This window comes from Callorhinus ursinus, unplaced genomic scaffold, assembly GCF_003265705.2.
Source record: "Callorhinus ursinus isolate GAN/ISIS: 27379988/994484 unplaced genomic scaffold, GSC_fseal_2.0 scaffold43, whole genome shotgun sequence".
NCBI lineage: Eukaryota > Metazoa > Chordata > Mammalia > Carnivora > Otariidae > Callorhinus > Callorhinus ursinus.
The window spans coordinates 9,556,100-9,564,854 of record NW_027397105.1 but is presented as its reverse complement, the minus strand read 5'-3'; positions in this window follow the sequence as shown (position 1 = coordinate 9,564,854).

Below are 8,755 nucleotides of genomic sequence, written 5' to 3'. Positions count from 1 at the left end.
CCCCCCCCCCCCCCCCCCCCCGCCCAGTTCAGACTTCTCCAGGCGGAACAGCGAGAAGCCCCCGTGGCCTCGTCGTCCTCCTTCCTGCCTTCCCTCCCGGGGCTCTGCTGGAAGGCTTCGTTCGATCAGGTCGGGTCGGATTTCTTCCTCACTCTCGAGCCTGGCTCTGTCCTACGAGGCTGGAACCTAGAAACCCGGGGACAGCATCCCTGAGGCTGGGTGCCAGGTGCCTGTCCCTGCCGCCTGCAGCTGTCCCTGGGGGCACCGAGCGGCTGCAAGGGACCAGCCAGGTACCAGGCGCGCAGACAAATCCCGCCGCGCTCCGGGCTCTCCCCAAAGCCCCGCGACTGCCCCGCGCCCCGCCCCTCGCGCACCCGCCGGCACCGCGCTTGCACCCGCGTCCCGGGGAGGCGGCAGCCGCGGGCGGGATTCGGGCCGGAGCGCGAAGGGATGGGGCTCATGGTTCGCCTTCGAGGCCCCTTCCACAAACGCGCACTCCAGCCCCGACTCGGCACGAACTGATACCCCAGGGGCCACCATCAGGGCTGAGCGGAGAAGAGCGCCACGGGAACACCCAACTCACCTCCCATCCCGGGCCTGACAAAGGCTACGAACTTCTTGGGCCAGCTCAGAGTCGCGCATGCGTAAGAAGGAGCGGGGCAAGGCCGGCAGGCCTCAGCCAGCCCCGGAACTACGAATCCCAGAAGCCCCTGGGCGTGGCCAGACTCCGTTTCTCTGCAGGTGGGAGCACACGTGGCGCGGTTGGGAGAATCGAAGGAGCTGTGGTCTCTTTCCCTCTCGCGAGAGTATCGGAGCGCATCGGTGGTGTGGGATTCACCCAAGGGAGAGCGCGAACGCCAGAGAGACGGAGTCGCGTTGGTGGCGGTACCCGAGCTTTGTCTGCTCGTGGGACTGCAGCGCAGTGCTTAGGGCTGCTGAGGAGTTCAACCCTAATGACTCAACTGTAAGCTATATTACAGTATATGGCTTTCCCCATATTTTTGTCCTCCCCTAACTCATCCTTTGCCTTCCAACAATGTGATAGGTGTATTTTTGGGAACAGCAGATTGTCTACACAAACCGATGTTCGTGCATCCATAGACTGCTTTGTGATACTGGAAATTAACTTGTGTGAAATAGATGAGTTGAAAAAACTCAGCCAGTTTCAACAACTTGGAGCAACACATTCTTTGCAGCCATAGAAATTAAATTTATCACGAGAGGTTGTTTGTTCAATGGAGCATGGTTAGTCTCTAATTCTGCTCTTGCGGTAACCTACCCACCCAAACTCTAAAACACCTAAACTGCTCTTCCTTTTCTCAGTGAATTGTTTTCCCTGTCCACAAACCCATTTGCAAAAGCCAGAGCCAGAATATCCTCAACTCTTCCTTTTCACTGCCTATTTATCTCCAGGTCTTATTTACTATATTTTTAAACAACTCTCCCATTTGTCCATCTCTCTGTTCCCACTGGCATTACCTTATTTCTGGCTACCCCCATTTCACTAGGATTACACTCAGTCTCCTAAGTGATTTCCCTAACTCCAGTTATCTTTCCCAGTGGTCCATTCTCCAGACTTTCTGGCCAGTGATCATTCTGGAGCAAGAATATAATGTAACTTTACTGCTTAAAACTTTTGAAATGACTTTCAAAAACTTTGGGGAAAGATGATTTTTAGTCCCCACGAGAAGGCACCCCTTCTCTGGCTCCCATAATCTGATGTGGCTCCCATCCTTGTGTAATCCCCTCTTCTTGAGTATGAATAGGACCTGTGACTCACTGTTAAACAATTGAACACAACAAAGGTGACATGTCTAATGCTTCTTGGTTGGAGACTCCTTGCTGGCTTTGATGAAGCCAGGGTTGATGTTGGGGGGACTCACATGACAAGTCCACTATGGGTGGACTTCAACCAACAGCCAGCAAGTACCTAAACCCTGTCAGCAACCCCCTGGTGCTTGGAAGTGGATCATTGCTAGTAGAGTCTTCACATGAGAACCCAGTCCTGGCTGACACCTTAATAGCTGGCTGCAGAGGACCCAGTTAAGCTGTGCTCAGACCTCACCCGCAGATACTGGGTGATAATAAATGTATGCTGTTTTGAGCCACTAAGTATATAGTAATATTGCTATACAAAGAAAAGTTTACTTCAGTTCAGGTCATGATCCCAGGGTCCTGGGATCAAGCCCCACATTGGGCTCCCTGCTCAGCGGGAAGCCTGCCTTTCCTTCTCCCACTCCCCTTGCTTGTGTTCTTTCTCTTGCTTTGTCTCTCTCTCTCAAATAAATAAATAAAATCTTAAAAAAAAAAAAACACCAAACATGTCTTTAAAAAAAAAAGAAAGAAAGAAAAGTTTACTAATATAGTATCCTAACATAAATGGCTAGCTCTTTTCCCAAAACCAACCCGAATATCCTTTGGAAGGAGGGAAGTTGTTAGATTGAAAAACTATTGAAAAATTGATTGGAATCCCTCTGGAAGATAGATGGCTACAGTTGGTCCTAGGAATGTGTGTGTGTGTGTGTGTGTATGTGTGTGTGTGTGTGTGTGTGTGTTGGTGTAGGTAGGGAGGTCATGACAGCAGCAATGGAAGACAGATGCTACAACGAGACTGCAGGGAGATGCTATAGGGAGTGGGGGTGCTTTTTGGTGTTTTGTTGTGCTCCTTTCCATCTACTCCCACATTGCCCTGGGTAAGTCTTTGCCCACTCCTTTCACCATTGCACAGGGTAGCCGTAGAGCTGGGCTAGGTTTTATTTTTATTTTTTATTTTTTTTTTATTTATTTATTCGACAGAGAGAGAGACACAGCGAGAGAGGGAACACAAGCAGGGGGAGTGGGAGAGGGAGAAGCAGGCTCCCTGCTGAGCAGGGAGCCCGATGTGGGGCTCGATCCCAGGACCCCGGGATCATGACCTGAGCCGAAGGCGGACGCTTAACCAACTGAGCCACCGAGGCGCCCAGGTTTTATTGAGCTTTCTTCTACCCTGACAAACACACACTGAGCCAGGCAATTACTGTAAAAAAAAAAAAAAAAAAAAAGAGGTAGAGATAGAGAGTTTCTCTGAGGGATAAGATCATCTGGTAGGAAGAGAGTGGTAAATGCCATAGATTCTCTGCTTTTAAAATAACTCAAATCCCCCTAAGTACTCCTTGCCCTCTCTACATACAAACATATGATCTACAGCTTGGGCCCTTCCTGTGTTACCAGCTTATAACCTGGGCTTGGAGAGTGTGAGTTTACAGAGGAAAAAAAAAATACCAGAAGAACTCTCTTGCTATAAAAAGAAAATAAACTGAAAAATTTATAGAAGATAAAGCAGAATTAGTAGACCATTTAGGATAAAATATATGTATTTTAAAAAAGCTATCCTAAAAGATAAAGGAGGAGATAAGAAATATTTAGCTAGAACTTATCATAAAAACAAAACCATGTGTTAAAAATAATGGTTGAAAGAAAATATTCAATATTTTATTGAATAGCAGAATATGTAAAGCCAGAGTGAATTTTAAAGCTGGGCTCTACTCTTCATAAGATTATCAGAAAGGGATAAAAAGCTGAAAATTGTGAAAGAAATGTTAAGCAACATGGAGACTGACTAGTTATTTATATAATGAGAGTCCTAGAAAGAAAAAAGAATAAACAGATAAAATACTTTAAGAAATAATAACCAAGGATTATGGAGAAATGAAAGTTAAGGAACTTAAATCAAAAGTGGTCCTAGAAAGTCAAACAGGAAAAATATGAAAAGACACCACATATTATAATAAAATCTAACAATATAAATACTGATTTGCAACCTAGGTGGAATTTGAAACTGGTCCCCATATATGGCAAGGAGAGACTGAAGAAAGAGGCAGACTACTCCAGGCTGGTAGGCAGCAATTTTAACAAGCAAGGGAATTTATATACCAGGTTCTCTTGAGCAGCTGTTCAAGAGACAAGTTGATCTCTGCACCCACCCACCAGAATCTTTAAAGTTTCTATAGAGGCTTTAACTGGGTTCAGTCACATATTCAGTCCACACGGTCTCAATAACACATCACTCTCTCAAGGCTGCAACCCCAAAATGACTCCTACTGTGGGAATGCTGGGCAGAACATACATTTCCAAGGGCAGGGGAGGGGGTGAGGAGCCTCCCATTGCTTGGGTCTAGCTTACAGGTTAACTGGCAGTCACTCTTCATGACCTCTTACACAGTAAATAGCAAGAAATTCTAAAAACTCCCAGAGACAAAACAGATCACCTATAAAACAGAGTTCAATGCCAAATCTCCAGTGTCAAAAACAGTGCCTGGCATTTTATGGCCCTCTAATAAGTAATAATTGAATAAATAAATCTAATTGTTCACTAGTAGTACTGACTACAGAAGAAAGTGTAATGATATTTTCAAATTGTAAAAGATAGACCTTGAATCTAGAATTTTATATTTTAAATAAGTATCATGTAAATGAGTCAAAATAAGGATACTCTTATGCATACAAGACCTTGGAAATTTTCTTGGAGGATGTACATCAGCAAGAAGGAAAAGAATTCAGGGAGATGCTTTAGGATATAAAGAAAGTAAGGGCAGAAATAATTTAGTAAAGGATTTATTATCATCTTCAAGGAACAGAGATAGTGGTGAAACAAGGTGACACCAACTACATGTACATAACAATTCCACTAAAATTTTAATACCATTGAGGATGAGGTTGGGAAGTAGAAATGCACAAATGAGGTAGCTAAGTTACTTGTCTTGAGTAGAGGGAGGATATACATATTCACGAGCTTGAAAAATAGATGGGTTGGGGGGAAGAAACATAGGTGTGAGTTTTAATAAGTTAGGTACAAGTACCATGAGGGTAAAAGTAGATGTATAACATTCAAACCAGAACAAAAGAACTGATAATTATTTTTTTTATTTTATTTTAAAAAATAGCTTATTTTTGAGAGAGAGAACAAGCAGCGGGAGGGGCAGTGGGGCAGGGAGAAGCAGACTCCCCACTAAGCAGGGATCCCGGGACCCTGGTATCATGAGCCGAAGGCAGATGCTTAACCGACTGAGCCACCCAGGCGCCCCAAGAACTGATTATTTAATGGAAACCCAGACAAGAGAAAACAAGAAACAACAATAAAGTATGGTCAAGGGAAAATACAGAATAAGACCTGTTACCTGATTTATTACAAAAAATGTAAATGAGTCAAACCCATCCATCAAAAGGCAGAGAATATCTGTTTGAATTAAAAACAAAACAAAAAACTGAGGCACCTGAGTGGCTCAGTCAGTTAAGTGTCTGCCTTTGGCTCAGGTCATGATCCCAGGGTCCTGGGATTGAGACTTGCACTGGGCTTCCTGCTCAGCGGAGAGCCTACTTCTCTCTCTCTCTTTGCCCTACCCTGCCCCTGCTCATGCTCTCTCTCTCAAATGAATACTTAAAAACAAAAACAAAAACAAAAACAAAAACAAAAAACTAACACAAACCCCAAGATGCAGCAATATGTTCTTTACAAAACATACCTTGGAAACTAAGCAACACAGAAAAATTAAAAACAAAGTGATGGCAAAGGATGTTCCAGGCAAATATGAACTAAAAGAATACCCAGATAAAATGTTTTTAATAGAATTAGATTCAAGGGGCGCCTGGGTGGCTCAGTCAGTTAAGTGACTGCCTTCGGCTTGGGTCATGATCTCAGGGTCCTGGGATCGAGCCCTGCATCGGGTTCCCTGCTCAGCAGGAGGCCTGCTTCTCCCTCTCCCACTCCCCCTGCTTGTGTTCCCTCTCTTGCTGTGTCTGTCTCTGTCAAATAAGTAAATAAAATCTTTAAAAAAAATAGAATTGGATTCAAGATAAAACCATCATAATGGACAAAAGAGGGATCTATATGTTTGTAAAACCCATGAGGAGAAGTATAATCTATTGTATTTGCCTATATTTCTGCTTTTTCCATTGTTCTTTCTCTTATGATGCTCCGAGTCCTTGCTATATCATCTTTTTGTTGTTAGAATTTCTCTTAGCCATTCTTTAAGGGTAGGTCTGCTAAGTGACAAATTCTTTTATTTACCATTCATCTGAGAATGTCTAGATTACCTCTTCATTTCTTTGGATATTCAATTCATGGTTGGCAATTCTTTCCCTTCAAATTGACAGCACGTGAAAATGTGCCACTTTCTTCTGGCTTTCATGGTTTCAAATGAGAAACCTGCTCTCATTCAAATTGGTGTGCCCCTGTAGGCAATGTGATATTTCTCCACTGCTTTCAAGATTTTTCCTTTGCCTTCAGTTTGTAGAATTTTAATTATGCTGTGTATTGTTAGGGATTTCTTTATGTTGTTTTATTTGGGATTTGTTCAGCTTCTCAAATCTATAAATTTATGTCTTTCACCAAGTCTTGGAACTTGTCTGCCATTATTTCTTTGACTACTCTTTAAGCTCCACTCTCTTTTTCTTCTCCTTTGGGACTCTGATGTTAAGATTGCTCTTTTGTCATTGTCCCAACAGGTTCCTGAGGCTCTGTTAATTTTTTTTTTCAGTCTGTTTTTCTCTGTTTTTCAGACTGAGTAAATTCTATTGATTTGTACTCATGTTCACTGATCCTATTATCTGTCATCACCACTCTTTTACTATGGAGCCTATCCAATGGGTTTTTTTATTTCAGTATTTATATTTTTTAGTTTTATAATGTTTATTTATTTCCTTATAACTTCTTTTCTTTGCTAAGATTTTCCATTTTTTAATTTGTTTTGAGAGAATTTGTAAATTCTTTCTAAAATATTTTTTCAAATGATGGCTGCTTTAAATCCTTGTCAGATGATTCAAACACCTGATTCTTCTTGGTGTTGGCACTGTCAACTGCCTTTTCTCCTTCAGGTTGTGATTTTCCTGGTTCTTAGTATGACAGGTAATTTTGGATTGATTCCTGGATATTTTGCCTGTTATGTGAGAAGACTCTGGGTCCTATTTAAATCTTCTGTTTTAGACTGCTGTCACCCTGTTTAGGTTTAGCATATAGGTCTTGGCCTACTTTTGTGGGCTGTGATCTCAGTGAGAATTTAATTTTCAGAGCCTTTGTGGTACGATTTTGGTCTGGTTGGTTTAACTGGCACTGCTGGGGCTCCCACTGGTCCGTGCTGGTGCTGCTTGAGTGGGTGGAAAGAACGTCCCCAGGCTGGGCTAAGGTGGGGAAGAAGAGTGCTTCCTGGGTTGGGCCCTCTCTATGTGGTGGCATTCATATGCCAGTACAACTCAACATGTAGGTGTGGATGTGTGCTGCGGTGGGGTGGTGGGGATTCCCGGGTCTGGCTGGGACAGAGAGCCCTTCCTGGGTCAACTGATTGTTGTGGTCAGATCCCCCAGAGTGTGCCATCTAGAGTCTGGTTTCTCTCTATGCGTGAGAGGGATCTTGGGCTTGGGGGGACAAAGAAGCTTCTCAATCAGGATAATTGTAGTGGTGGGTTCCCCTTTGTCAGTGCCATTTCTCATTAGCGACACTTCCTTCCTACCTTAGTTCTAGGTTGGGTAGGTGGGTTTCAGGTTTAAGGGACAAAGAGGCTTCCTGGCTAGGCAACTGTGGCAGATCCCCCCCACTTGCAAGTGCTGCCCATCCACCTGGTGTTCTGGATGGGGGAGGAGAGTCAGGCTGGTAGAGAAGAAGAATACTTTCCCTGGCTTCTTATTATCAGTGGGGCTTCCAATATGTCCCTCTTCCAGTGTTCCCAGGCTCCCCTGTTATTATAGGTAGGGCCTCTATTCATTCTGGGGGAGGAATGAGCCTTCCTGGACCACCTTCTCAAGCTAGGTTTGGGTCGTGCGTTGCCCTGCCACCATTCTGTTGCTCCAGTCCTGAGGTCTGTCTCTCTACCCAGCCCACCTTCCTCTTTCCACCTGTCAAAGTTCTTGTTTGTTATTTCTAGCATTTATAATGAACTCAGCAGGCAGGATCAGGGAGAAATAAGTCTACATATCATCTCATCTAGACCCATTGTATACTTATAAAAGAAATCAGAGATCAAGTAGATAGAATGACTGACAGATCAATAATTGTAGTAGGAAAGTTTTATGTAATCCCTGAAAAACTGATACAACAAGCAGATAAAAGGAAGGAGAGCTATAGAAGTTTTAATAATAGGATTAAGACGCTCAAAAAAATAGATTTACATGCAACTTGGCATGCAACAGATATGCATTCTTTTCTAGAATACAGGCCTTATTCAGAAAGGCTCAAATACAGAAGATGCCTCGATGAGTTTAAATATCACACATCTATGTCACTATATATATTATAGATCATTGAAACATGATGTAAGCCACATATGTAATTTATTTATTTTTTTTAAAGGTTTTATTTATTTATTCATGAGAGACAGAGAGAGAGAGAGAGGCAGAGGGAGAAGCAGGCTCCCAAGGAGCAGGGAGCCCGATGTGGGACTCGATCCCAGGACTTTGGGATCATGACCTGAGCCGAAGGCAGACGCCTAACCATCTGAGCCACCCAGGCGCCCAGCCACATATGTAATTTAAAACATTCTAGTATCCTGGGCACCGGGGTGGCTCAGTTGGTTAAGCATCTGCCTTTGGCTCACGTCATGATCTCAGGGTCCTGCATTGGACTTCCTGCTCAGTGGGGAGCCTGCTTCATCTTCTGCCTGATGCTCCCCCCTGCTTGTGCTTTCTCTCTGTCAAATAAATAAATATAAAAAATAAAACAAAATGCTCAAGTAGCCATATTTAAAAAAATTTTTTTAAAGAGGTGAAATGTATTGAATATATTTATT